The sequence below is a fragment of the Manis javanica genome, chromosome 5 (genome assembly GCF_040802235.1).
Source record: "Manis javanica isolate MJ-LG chromosome 5, MJ_LKY, whole genome shotgun sequence".
Taxonomy (NCBI): Eukaryota; Metazoa; Chordata; class Mammalia; order Pholidota; family Manidae; genus Manis; species Manis javanica.
This window is the reverse complement of record NC_133160.1, coordinates 27,233,731-27,248,172: the sequence shown is the minus strand read 5'-3', so window position 1 is coordinate 27,248,172 and position 14,442 is coordinate 27,233,731. Positions and strand designations below refer to the sequence as shown.

General features: G+C 47.2%; 1 long non-coding RNA gene across 6 annotated transcripts in view; it reads right to left on the bottom strand.

Annotated features, from left to right (window-relative positions):
- Positions 1-14,442, bottom strand: part of LOC140849517 (uncharacterized) — a 32,368-nt gene that overhangs the window by 10,762 nt on the left and 7,164 nt on the right. For 2 of the 6 annotated variants that reach the window (XR_012131482.1, XR_012131483.1), the window contains exons 1-2: positions 9,145-9,549; positions 265-317 (exon numbers count right to left, since the gene is read on the bottom strand). This is a non-coding gene — a long non-coding RNA (uncharacterized lncRNA). Of the gene's footprint in view, positions 1-264; positions 318-785; positions 914-9,144; positions 9,552-14,442 lie in introns of those variants that run through there. The other 4 variants (XR_012131481.1, XR_012131479.1, XR_012131478.1 and 1 more) reach the window with 4 other exon arrangements.

The following is a 14,442-nucleotide window of genomic DNA, read 5'->3' as shown; positions in this document are numbered from 1 at the left end:
CAACTTGGCTGGATGAATTAAGTATAGTCCATGTAGAGACTGCAAATTGGTAGCCTCAGACTCATTGCATTTGGCCAATGCAGTGTTTTAAAAGGAAAAACCAGCCTGCTGCATGGCACACTTAAGTTACCTACATGGTGTGGTAAACATGGCAATATGCAACCCCTGGCACAGAGACTGAGAGCCAATAGACTTCTATGCTGATGAGCAATTGGGTAGCTCCAGAATGTTTCCTCCCGTCATCAACTCAGGCAATTTTCTTACCTTTTGACGTTGAGGGCTCTCTCTCAAGTCTTCAGAAGACACTGATTTTTGACCTAGAATAGGGAATCATAGTTGTTTTAACTCCAGTTTTGTAAGGATCATGTGGGAGGCTTACCTAGCCCGGTCACAAGGGGGTGGAAAAGAAGTCAGGGTCAAGGTGGGGGTGGGGAGTGCTGCCACATACCCATGGACACCCAGAATGCATTTGATGAGCATCCCCTTTCCCCAGGGGCTTCACCAGCAGGGAGCTTTTTCCAACCTTACACCTGTGAGACTCCTTTCCTCTGATGGAGTGAAGGTGTCCTGCTGAAGCCCTGGGGCTTCTCCAGTTACTATACTCCTGGCTTAATGCCAGAGGCTTCCTAAAAGACCACAGGTTTTACAGAATTAGAAGCAGCTTCGAGGCCATGTGGTAGTCCAACTATATTCAGATTAGGAAAACAAGGTACTGGGGCAGGCACGTATTGAAAGGTTTTAAACACATGCTGTATGATGGGGCATGACAGTACAAACATCCTCACCTGTCCTCCAATACCCCTGGGGACAGGAGTACTTTGGGAGAGCTGGCAGAACCCTGCTCACAGCAGCGGGAGAGGTCCATGCCGCAGAGCTCTGCTCTAGGGAGGGCATGCTCCTAGGACAGTGGCACCTCCATATGAGAAGGAAGTCAGGATCTGGTTAGTATTATTGGAGTGTCCATGTACCTCCTCAGCGAGTCCCACCGGCAAGCATGGAGAGGGCACTCTAGGATGGCAGGGGACGGCAGGAAAGAGTCAAGCCCAGACGCGCTCAGGGGACAGAGCGAATGAGCCAGCTGGGCTTGACACAGAGCTCCCGGCAGCGGGGGAAGGCCTAGTGAAAGAGAAGAGGGAAAAGAGAAGTGGAAGCAGAATGGAGAACCTTATCTTTCACCAGGGAGTCTGAGCAGGCTGAAGGGCCTCATGAAATGCCTCAGTGCAAGATGCAGACAGGAGGAGGAGGAGGGCTGACGAGGGCCAAGAGCGTCCAACCTAGCAGTGCCCCGGCGCAGCTCCGGTGCGAGGGCCAAAGGAGAGAGCAGGGCCGCAGGAAAGGAGATTCGGGAGCAAGAACCAGGGCAACCCAGGGCAACGCTGGAAACATTCCCAGAGAAGGGAGCAGAGAGGGAAAGCGGCCTGATGCCTGCGATGCAGGGCTGTCCAATTAGAAACAAAGCGCAAATACCTGGAAATATGGGGACTGAAACTTGAGGATTGGCTACAGTTTAGGGGATAGAAGAGGAGGAGGTACATACAAGACAGGAGTCACTGAGGAGGGCTGGCTGTCGGGGTGGGCCCCGATGGTAAGAAGAGGGCCACTAAGGTCAGCAGTTAAAGACCACCACTGAAAGAAGCTGAAATGAATGTGTAAGTCCATCTCTGTTAATATGTGCATGTGTATGTTGGCACATGCATAGAAAGAGAGCTTGGAAAAATATACTCCAAATGTAATGGAAGTTATCTTTGGCAGGTAAGATTATGGAAGGTGTTTCTACAGTCTAAATCATGCATTTCTCTATTTTTCATTCAAAAAAGATTCACGGCATTCATTAGGATTTATTTCAGTGGAATGGGTAGAGTGGTGGGTAGTGACTTAAACTGCTCATCTATGAAGACCATCTATGAAGACTAGAAGAATCATTGCGATAGCATTGTTCATAGAGGCAAAAATGAATGGCTATCAGAATAGGAACGGCTGAATTAATACACCTGCACTCAAACATCACCAAAGCACTCAAGGGGGGGAATCTGACTTCAGCAATTAGGAGGGATTTCCATGAAGTACTAATAATTAAGGAAAGATACAGCAAAGGGTACACACAACGATGCCAGTTTTTACAGAAGTGACAGGTACGTGTTCATACATATAAGAACACGTTTGCAAATAGGACTACCTTTAATAATTATGGGCTGAGGGCACGAGAACAAATATAGGTCCACATCAGTAAGTCTGCTTATTTTAAATGTTTATAAATCTAGTTAATACACTACTACATAAAATTCATTCTATTCTCTATAAACATGAGCAGCTTTTTTTCTGAACACATCTTCTCAGGCAAGGGAAACAAAAGCAAAAATGAACAAATGGGACTGCATCAAACTAAAAAATTTCTGTACGGCAAAGGACACCATCAGTAGAACAATAAGGCATCCTACAGTATGGGAGAATATATCTGTAAACGCCTTATCCCATAAGGGGTTAACATACAAAATATATAAAGAGCTCACACATCTCAACACCCAAAAAACAAATAACCCGATTAAAAAATGGGCGAAGCCGGGCATCAATCTACAAAGAGGTAAAAAGCTAACCTTTTCAAAGAATACTGCTTCTCTCTCACTTACCAACTTTACATTTCCCTGTATGGCCCCAGAAGATGGCTGGTTAGCCATAGATGGGTAAGATTGCTCAGGGGAGGAACAACCTAAGACAGGCACAGTCGCAGGGGGACCATCAGGTGAGAAATTGGGGATCAACAGAGGTGAGGCTTAGAACCTCACCCCCATTTTGAGAGAAATCTTCTGCATCCGTGGATGTTTTGTTGCCCTTGTCTAGCTTGGATTAATACTTAGTCTATAGGCACAGACCTGACCATCTACATTTGCCCTCTTACAGCACAAAATTATGTTTTCTACCTTTATCTTGCATCTACCTACCACTTCAGCATTTTATTAAAACAAAAAACTAAGAAATGTGGGATTCCCATGTAAATCAAGTATAAAAATCAAATGAATAATCATATCTGACTTGATTGTTTATAGTTCATGATACGTGATCAAAACCAAACGTTTCTGTGATATGACTGCCCTTGCGCTGTTCACCATGTAAGAACTTATTCACTATGTAAGAACTTGTTCACCATGTAAGAACTTGTTCGTTATGCTTCAGAAGATTGGAGACTGTTGAGAATTAGGCTTGGGGTTGATTAATGATTGTGCATTGAGTCCCCTATACAGAATTTTATTGTTGTTAACAACCATTTGATCAATAAATATGAGAGATACCTTCTCAAAAAAAAAATGAGTGGAGGACCTAAACAGACATTTCCCCAAAGAAGAAATAAAAATGGCCAACAGGCACATGAAAAGATGCTCCACTTCACTAATCATCAAGAGATAAAAAAAAAAAACCAAAACTGGTTCTTTGAAAAAAAAATCATTCAAACTGATAAATCTCTAGCTAAGTTAACCAAGACAAAAAGAGAACACAAATTACAAGTTTTAGAAATGAAGGAGGGATCATTTTTACTGAAGAATGGACATTGAAAGGATAATAAAGGAATTTTGTGATCAGCTTTATGTTCACAAATTTGATAACAGATGAAATGGACCAATTCTTTCAAAGACACAAACTACCAAAACTCACAAAAGGAAAAATAAATCATCTAAATAGGCATATATCTATTAAATCAAATCAATAATTAATAATCTTGTATTAGTCATTGATCGTTTCAATGACTAATTCTAACAAACATTTAAGGAATAAATGATACCAATCTCTTCCAGAAAACAGAAGCAGAGCGGTCACTTCCTAACTCATTCTGAGGCCTGTGTTACCCTAATACTAAAACATCAGATTAAGTCATTTATAAGAAAGTATATTACAGACCTTTCATAAGTGTAGATGCAAAAATCCTACAAAATATCTGCAAATCAAATCCAGCAATGTATAAAAAGAATTATGTGCCATGACCAAGTAAGATTTATTCTAGGTATGAAAATCTGGTTCAATGCTCAAAATCAATTGATGTAATTCATCACATCAACAGGCTAAAGGAGAAAAATATATGATCATATCAATAGATGCAGAAAAAGCATTTGACACAACCCAACAACCATGATAAAATTCTCAGTGACCTAGGAATAATAGGGGATATTCTCAAATTTATTGATAAAGGGCATTTACAATAAACCTACAGTTAGCATCACACTTCATGGTGAGAAACTGGATGCTTTTCCCCTAAGACCAGAAACAAGTAAAGGATGCCCCCTCTCCTCACTCATATTCAACACTGTACTGAAGTCCTAGGTGATGCAGTAAGAACAGGAAAGATATACAGATTAGGAAGAAAGAAATAAAACTATCTTTATGCACAGATGATATGATTTCCTATGTATAAAATCCCAAACACTTGAAAACTCCTGGAACTAATACATGATTATACCAAGGTCATAGGATATAGTTAATATGTAAAAGTTAATTGCTTTCCTGTATGCCAGCAATGAACAGTTGGAATTTGAAATTAGAGACACAATAGTGTTTACATTAGCACCAAAAACAATGAAATACTTAGGCACAAGGTAACAAAGTATGTATGGGATCTACATAAGGAAAATTATAAAACTGATGAAAAATATCAAAGAAGATATAAATAAGTGGAGAGACAGTCCATGTACAGGATAGGAAGACTCAATATTTTCAAGATATCAGTTCTATCCAGTTCGATCTATAAATTTAACACAATCCCAATCAAAACCCCAGTAAGACTTTTTCATGGGTATTGACAAACTGATTCTAAGTGTGTATAAGAAGGCAAAAGACCCAGAATGGTCAACATAATACTGAAGAAAAAGAATAAAGTGAGAAAAGTGGCACCACCTGACTTGCCATAGAAACTATAGTAATCAAGGCAGCATGGTATTCATGAAAGAATAGACAGATTCACTGATGGAACAGAATACAGAGCCCAGAAACAGACACACACAAATACAGACAACTGATTTTTGACAAGGAGCAAAGGCAATTCAATGGAGAAAATCTTTTTAACAAATGGTGCTAGGACAATTGGACATAAAACTTACGGAAGATAACATAACGGTAAATTTAAGTGACCTTGAGTTTGGTGATGAATTTTTTAATTCAACACTAAAAGCACAATCCATAGAAGAAAAAATGAATTCCTTTGAACTTCATTAAAAGTAAAAACTTGTGGTCTGTGAAAGAATGTTAGGAGATTGAAAAGGTAAGCCGCTTCTCCAGACTGGGTAGAGTGCAAAAGCAATAAGGAACCTACTAAAAGTTGGCCTGCTTTTTATATTTGCTAACCAAAGTCAACTATTACATTGCCTTCCCCCACCCCTCCACCCCCAGAAAACTCCTTTGTTGGTCTATATTCTACAGAATCACTGTCGTTACTGTTACCCTTTAATATGACATGAGCACATTTTAAAACTGTCCTGTAATAAACACTATGTTCTACATAGAACCTAATTCAGGGAATTTCATTATACACTTGGCTCCCAACACACCCAGACTCAAGTACAGGCATCTGTTTCAAGTCTGTCAACAACTTGGAATGGTTCAACTCAGCCTCAGACACGGTTGGTACTTCACCCCATGCCCCACAGGCCTGCATTTAAACAGCAAATGTGAGATAAGCGGTGACTGCATGGAGTGTGAAGGGCAGGAACAGCATGTGAGTGACTGCCCTGTCCTTCCATGTGCAACTCCCACTCTGAGTCTCCCAGATTCACTCTTTTGCAAGTGTTTTCTAATGAGGTGTTTTCCTTTTGGGGGAAAAATGTGACTTTAAAGTATTAGTTCATTACTGTTTCTTAATACTGTAATATTGCATTGGTTTAGTTCGTTATTTTTCCCTGCCACAATTATTTATATGCAAAGTTCAATAAAAGAAAATTGCCACTATCTGCATTTCTTTTCTGGCCATTCTTATTATTCATTTTATTTTGTGATTATTAATGTCAATAAGTATGTTGCATTGGTGAGGCGGGGGAGGGAAAAATGGCTGCTGCATGAAGGTGAACTCCGTGCCAGGTGCCGGACTGTGTTCAGCCCTGACCTCACTGGAAACTTCACACTGACCCTGTGATAAGAGCTTTGGTAGCTCATTTTACAGGTGCAGAAACTGAGACTCAGTGAAGGGAAAATGAACCCAGGATTACAGTTAATAAGTGGCAGAAGGGACTCAAACTCAGGGCTGGCCTGAATGCAAAGTGCATTTCTGAAATGCCAGCAAGTGTGGAGACCCTGCCAGAGCAAGGCACAGGAATGTGGGCTGGGCTGCTCAGGGCTTCCTGGAGTATGCAGTGCTGCAAGGGACTGCCCACGGCAGAGGGCAGTGAGGCCTGAGGACCATGTGAGGAGTCAGGGAATGGGGGTCCAGCCTGAGCCCTGTCACTCGCTGGCTATACAGCTTTAGACAAATCTTTTCCCTCCTGGGGACTTATGTTCCTTCACGGGGGTTTTCAAAGGCTCAGGATTCCACAATCAAGTAAAGAAATGTCAAGTAAAGAAATCAAGTAAAGAAATACCCACTCACCAGCGGGTATGGCTGGTGAGCGAGCATAACCTTCCCCTTCCCCATGTCTAAGAACTTAACCCCCAAATCCCACAGGGGGGGGTTAGGAGCCCAGCCTCTGGCTGGAATCCAGATGGGGTCTACTACCTCCTTCCTAGATGAATGACCTTGGACATGCCCCTTGTCACTGATCTCAATGTGCTAAACCATAAAATAGTATCATGATATTTACCTCAAAGGGTGGTAGTTAGAATAAACAAAACAATACTAGCTCATGAACTGGGCACTTCTTATGTACCAACACTGTTCTAAGGGTTTACATTGCTTTTTCAGATTGGAACCCTAACTACCACTTAAAGTGACTTCTAAAATGATGGCACATGGAAATAGGTTGGAGTGTACAGAAAGCTGTCACCAGTCAGCCAATGCAATTACAAGTAAAAATTGCCAAATTCATCCGAAGAAAGTTTAAACTCTGAATGTGAAGAATGTTAATAAAAATCACCAAAGGAGACCATGATATGCAATTTTATAAATGAAAACAAACTATTGTCAGCTTCCTAAAGACACACTGGAGATCCTTTTTCACCAAAAGCAGTTATAAAATATATTTTCCTTTAAAAAAATCATCTTAATCGATGGCGTCAAGAAGCAAGTAAACCCAACAGAACATTAGTTTGGTTGTGAGCAACAGAAAACACAAGTCAAACTGCCTTAAGTGAAAAGGTGTGATTTGCCCAAGGTCATACCTCTGCTATCAGCTCATTAACTGTCCCATAGGAAATAGTAACTCGAGGGTAACTAGTTCTGACACACTGGTCCCGCCCGCCACATCTTGATGTTTCTGGAATGAGGATGTGCCCCACAATTGATGCCCAAGGAACATGCCTAAAGGGAGGCATTGGCTTCAGGCTCAGCAGAGTTGGAGAGATTAAGCTACGGCAGCAGGCCCTCAGCTCTCGGCCCATAGCTCCATCGTGTTTCCGACAGCCCCACTCCCAGTAGGGGCAGGATGGCTGTCAGCAGCTCCAGCTGCAAGCCCTCCCAGGTTTTATGCTTCCACACTCCTACACTGGCCTGCTGTTGGCTGGAATTGGGTCACATGACTACCACTTGGACAGCTCCATGGAGGCTCAGGGAATGGAATGCAGGCCTTTGTCCCCAGGTCACCCTCCTCCCCTTGGAATCCACGGTATAGTCAACTTCATCCACTGTACCTGGCTGAGGTGGAGAAGGGAGGCTTCCCCTGAGAAAACTTGTGGCTGCTACCCTAAGAAGGTGGAATGCATGCTGGGTGGCCCCCAAGTAACAGCCATCCGTTAAGATAATAATGGGGGGCACAAGGACGATTTAGAGAAGGGAATTCTACTGGATCATCCACTGGGCAGCTCAGGTGACCCCACAAGGGAAGCATCATTGTTAAGAGCACCCGACAGGGAGAAGAGTCCTGGATGATCCCTGGTGTGGCAGGAGTGGGAAACTAGAGGCGCAGAGAGGGAGAGTGACGCCTTTGCAGTAGCCCGCAGGTGGGAATGAAACCGGAACACAAATCTCAGACATTTAGCTCCCATCCAGCACTCCCAGCTGGCCTTGTAAGGGCCAAAGAGGCTCTCGGAAGGGGGACGCCAGCTGGTTTGTCACTCTTGGAGGAGAAGCCCATCAGCAACCCCCAAAGGAAAGGGATTTCTTCCCAACAGCTGTAGTGGTGTCTTTAGCAAGTCTCTAGCCCACACCTGCCCCCACTGCACTGGGGTCTCCCAGTCTGTCTCAGGTGGGAGACAAGTAATAAGTGTCCTAGATTCCTACAGGCCTACCCAGTCACTGGGGGCCCCAGTCTAAGGCCTTAATCTTATGTAAAATTAAGGAAATTTTACGTAATTTACTGGCCAGCGCTTCTAACCTGCTCCAGCTGGCCCATCCATAGCTTCTGGAGATTCTGGAGCTGTCACCACCTGGCCAGGCTGGGCTTTCCTGTCTTCCGTGACCCTGGATCTTCACTCAACCAGATGCTAAGAAACCCAGTGTTTTTACACCTTGTGTTCAAAGCCCAGAACAGCGCAGGCGTGAACCCACTAGCGGGGCTGTCTCTGTAGTCTCTGGGGGAGGGGCTTGGGTGCTGCAATCTGATTGGATGTGAGAGGAAGCCTGTCTTTATAAAGTTTCGTTTGTGTAATAAGCACATTATTTGATCTAGATAGTGTGTAATTTGGGTGGAAGAGAAGCTGCAGATGGATATTAGACGGGGCTTAAGCACCCTCTGGCACCCCTTGGTGTCACTAATGTCGTCACCAATTTAAATTAGAGGAACATATCTTAATGATAGTACCAGCAGGGTTTGAAATCCAGGCCTCTCAGCTGGTGGGAAGACATATGGGGTGAGGGCAGAGCACATGGACGAGATCTTCCCAGCATCGTAGGACTTTAAACAAGGATGTTAACTGAGGACTATGCTATGACATAGACAGTCAATGATATAAGTGAAAAAAGAAAATTATGAGAAAGCATATATAGCATGAACGTGTATATAAATATATGGTGATTAAGAGCACAGGATCTGGAGCCCGAATGCCCAGGCTCAGATAACGCTTCCACCGCTTACTCACCTTGGACATTTTACTTAAACTCTCTGTGCCTCACTCAGTCTCTTCATCTGTAAAATGGGGCTAATCATCGAGGGTAAGGTGAGGATCCATGAGATAATCCATCTAAGGCGTTTACTGCAGGTCCTGGCACACAGTAAGTGCTCAAACGATGTTAGTCGTTAATCTTGTTAGTCTCCTGCGCAGGGACCTCTTTCCCACTGGCTCTCTGGCAGCGAGCCGGCCCCACCCTGGCTGCGGAACCCAGGACCGGCCGCTGAGGCTGCCCATTGTTCCGGCCTTCCTCTCAGGCTGCTCGGGATCGGGCGGGAGCAGCTCCAGCCCAGGCGGGGAAAGCATCCAGGCTCCAGGCCACCTCCCCAACGCAGCAGTGGGCGCTTGTCCAGGCGCCTCCTCCACCCGGGGTGCGAGCCCTGGGGCCTCAGTCGCCTCGGGGTCCTCTCTGGAAAAATAGGAACAGGAAGGAGCGCACATCTCCCTGCGGCCTGAGGGTCAAGTGAGGTCACACGTGCACTAAGTCCAGCACGGTTCCTGGTTTCCTGCCTTGGGCACTTGTGTCCCCAGAGCTGTTGTCCCGCTGGGGTGGGCTTTCAGAACAGGGTGCGAGGGAGACCAGTTCAACACCGAATGTCTGGGCCCGAGGAATTCTTCACTCATGCTGCCTGTCCCTAGCAGCCTCATGCTTTCCTCCAGCAGGCGGCCAGCAGCAGGTGAAAGAGCTGGGCAGCTTTCCCAGGCCGACAGCCACAGGAGACCTCGGTCTGGAGGCCTTGCATCCTGGCTCTACTGCCCAATTGCTGTGTGACCTTGGGCAAGGCTTTCCCAGTCTGTGTCCTGGTTTCCCTCAGATGATTTGGAAGGTGGGTGTGGCTCCTCACCCTGACTGTACCACTGGTTGTCTGGGTCACTATGGGAAAGTTGTCCCACCTCTCCAGGGCTCAGTTTGTCTTATCTGCAAAATGGCATGGCCAGGCAGATTAATGAGATAATTCCCGATGTTTATCTCTCTGCCACCCTTTCCCCCATTTCTCTGCTCAGAAGAGGAACCATGCCACCAACTGGGGCTCTGCAGAGTAAATCCACGCCTCAGCAGCACGTCTTTCTTCACTGGGCAGCTACCAGCACGTGACTTTTGCTACTCTCCCTTCCCACCCCAACGCTAAGGAAGCAGAGAGGGCCTGAGTGTTCACAAGTTGGCGTTGACATGCATGACCCAGGGCAGCATGTCCGGTGCCCATGGTGCAGGAGTGAACCTCCTGTCAGCAGAGGGAGCTTATGCAGTATTTGAGGAGTGAGGAGCTGGGGCCTTTTTCATATCAGTGCTTCAGAGCCTATTCTTGAAGTGCCCTCCTGTCACCTTCCCTCCGCCCGAGATGACTCTACCTGCCAGCCTCTACCCATCATGCTGCCTTCCTGCTCCTTCCCTCCCTTTTTGCTCCCCAATCTTGTGAACTGCCACAGGAACCCCCAAATTTTCTGTTGCAGAGAACAGTGGATCTGCTCCCAGTTTCTGGGGTTGGGTGTAAGGGGCTTGGATGCCCCCATAATCTCCATCAACTCCCAAAGTCATCCCAAATAGAGTTACCTCCAAAGAAATCTTAGGGAATATGTTGTTCTTTTGTAAACAGTCTTAAAATAAACCTCTCCAACCTGCCCCTTCTTGTCAAGCTCCTACTCTCAATTTGCCTACCCAGATTCATCAAAGGGCTCTCAGCAGGACAAAGCCTCTTCCATCAAAAAGTATCACCTTCTGTGGAAGGCTGCTGGGAGTAAAGGCACGTTTCCATTCATGTATTTCAGTTTATCTTCATTGAAGTTCTGCAGGTGAGAAAATACTGCTCTGATTTTACAGAAGTGGAACCTGAGGCTTCTGGCATCACAGCCCAGGCTCTGGACTGTCAGCTGTCTTTCCACCTCTCCAGCCCCCTTGGGCCCCAGGCAGGTCCCAGCTGGCCCAAGGCAGCAGCCTCCCAGGACACAGCTGCTTCCTCCGCCCCTACACAGGTGACCACCACCTCCTGGCAGACACCCCGGAGGCCTGGGGTTCTTGTTAACGTCATTCTCCATATTATTTCCCATACTCTGCCCTCCAGGCCTGTGGTAGGATGGCACCTCCCTGTCCCCTTGTGATTGGGTGAGGTCACTGACTAGCCCTGGCCACTGAAGTATGAGAAGGGACAGTTGTCACCTTCAGCTGGAGCACTTAATTGCCAGATGGAGACTCTCTCCCTCTGCCATGGCTACTGACAGCCTTTCACATGGTGGCTGACCCACTGCCCTGGGCTCTGGAGTGGGGACATGAAGAGCCTGCAGCCCTTCATGGACATGCCTTGTGCGAGAAATACTGTCAGGAGCCATGGGATTTGGGGTTGTTACCGCAGCAGGGCCTAGCCGGCCTTGACTAGTACAAATCTCCAGAAAGCAAAACGAAGGTGGAGCTGAGAAGTGGTGTGGAGGATGTTGTGTCTGGAGACCTGTTTTGTATTTTTTCACGAGATGGCCAGCCAGGTGTGGCCCCACAGGAGACACAGGAGAGGCTCTGGGCTACAGTGTCTTACACTCACAGGGCTGAGACAGGGGCATTGGTGGCGTGGTGGCGGGGAGGGGGGGCGGAAGACAGGAGTGGGGGCCAGGAAATGCTTGCGCACTTTTGTTCGGGTTTCCATGGTAAAGGCAGGGCAGGGCAGGGTGAACAGTTCAGGAGGGGCTAGTTTGAATAATTTCAGTGGGCCCTGGGCTACAGGGGTGGTCGTTCGTTGCCTGGTATCTGGCCCTGGGATGATTATGGAGCAGAGTATTGCCTCCCGGGGTGCAGAACGGGGAGGCAGTCTGGCCCTGGATATACAGTATTGAATGCCCAAGCTGGGTATCTGTGGCATCTCAGGCCCAGCAGGGACTGGGGGGACCCTGAATTTGCCCTTTGTTGGATGTTAGCACATCTTGGCATGAGTGGCTGAGACTGCTTGTTACCCCAATATCCACACTCCCATTTTTCCTTTATAACAGAACCCCCATATTATATGGCAAAATGCCCAGTCAACAGACTCCATTTCCTCCATGCAGCTGTGTGGCCATGTGAGGATGTCTTGCCACCTGTGAGTTGGAAGTCTACCTCGACTTACCGGTGGGCTTCCTATAGGATACTGACTCAGCTGGGGGTTTACTTTGTGGTCTCGCTTCCTCCTTCCTGCTGCCCGGAATGTAGCTGTCGTGTCCACAGCACCAGCAGCCGTCTGGGGTGGTACAGGTGGTACAACGAATGTGAAAACTGTCAAGCCTTGGAACATGTTTTAGTACGTCATGAATGCTTTGTAGCCTCCTATAAAAACAGACTCCCCAGGGAGGTGTGCCACGAGTCTCACATGGTTTTGTGCTCAGCTAGAGAGAAGCCCTGCTGTATCAAGTAAGTCACAGAAGATCCTGGAAGTGATCTTTTTGGGTGAGCTTTGGGGTCTAGGGAAATTTCTCAGCCACAGAGGAGGGCAACTCTTGGCCAAAGTGACTAACTGGAGAAGTGGGGCCTTGAACATACACCTTCTAGAGCTTCCATTGTGTTCCTTCTCCTGCGCAGGTACTGCCAGAGCCCACACCCCCTGACCCACAGCCCCAGATGCTGGCTCTCTGCCAAGCAACGGTAGGAAGAGGGAGTTCCCCCACCTGGCTCCCCTTGCAGCCTTCCAAGGGACAGCCATGACTCCCCAAGCTGAGGGCCAGAGAGGGAGAGAAGGCCAGTGGGGAGACACCCCAGCCCTACACTGACAGTTCCATGAGCCAGACAAGCCCCGCAACCGGCACTCAGGTTCCCCATTTATAAAATGGGGCAATAATACTGCCTCCCTCTCAGGGTGCTTGGGGGTCACACAGGAGGCACAGGAAAGACGAGTGTGCAGTCTGGCTGTGTGGGCTAGTCCCCATCACAAGAGGCTGAAAGCAATGACGTACGTCCTGTTTGGTCTGGAGCCCTGGCTCAGGTGTCTGATGGACCTGAGTTCAACAGTGTGACCCACCGCTATCATGCCTTGTCAAGCTGGGCCTGAGCTCTCACCCCCATCAACTGGGCATTATTCCTGTGGCTAATGAATGTGAGCCACCTGGCACCATGCCTGGCTCATAGCAGCCCTCAGTAACTGGCGGGCCTTCCCCCACCCACTCCTGGGCTCTGGGGACATTTGTTGTTCTTACTGGCTGTCCTGTTTTCACACCTCCTTCCTATGTCTGGTGAGTCCCCACCTAATGAGGCTTCTAGTAAAGATGGCCATGAAAAAGAGAAAGCACATGACCCAGGACCCACCTACCACGTGCCCCCAGCACAGACCTATGGGTGAACCCACCACCCAGCGAGGCAGGAGCACAGAGCCCCATTCCGGTGGGGCCCGCGTCCAGGGTCTGCAGCCACCAGGGACAGTTTCTGCAGGGACTGACAAAGGGACAGATGACACTCCCTTTCAAGGCTCTCCTCCAAACGGCTGACCACCCTCCACTCCAAGTTGCCTGTATGTGTTTAGATGCCCCTCCCATGCATCTGGCCAAGAAGGCTGGCGGGAGTGACCAGCTTTTGCCAGGGATATAGAAAATTAGACCCAGGCCCAGATCCAGGGAGGCACAAGCTGTGTTTATGGGATGTGTACACATTGCAAAGGGAAAGCAAGAATGCTCTGGGTAAGAATCCCAGCTCCCCAACTTACCATATGTCCAATCACCGCCCACAGCAGACTTCTGAACCTGTTTCCTTATCTGTCACAAGACTCCCAATGGTCATTTTTTGTGTTTTGTGGTTTAAAGGAGATAAGGAATGGAAAGCCCCTTGCATCATACTTAGCACATTGTAGGCACTGGATTTGAGAAGACACTGGGTCAGGAAGACGCACAACACCAGTCCTCACGGTGTGGTTTGCATCAGAATCACGGGAAAGGATAAGTCAGATGCAGATTCCTGGACACATACCCAGAGTTGGGTGACGTGAGGCTGGGTGGGCCCCTGGGACCTCTATTTTTCAAAAGCATCCCCTGCCTAGCGGTCTCTGCTGCAAGTAGCTGGGGCCACTGCATTTGGAGAAGGAAAGGATCTGAGGAGAAAGGTGAGGGCCCAGATGGCTGAACCACCACAGCAGAGGAACCTCTCGAAATGGTAGCTTCTCTCTTGCTGGAAACTTCTAGAGCAACCATCTCTGTGAGAGTCCAACCTGGACTTAGGTTCCAGAAACAATGCAGGTAATTTGTGTTTGATCTTAGCTCACATTTAGAGCAGTAAGGGACACATTTTCCTCACGTGGATACTGTAATAATCCAGTAACATGGATA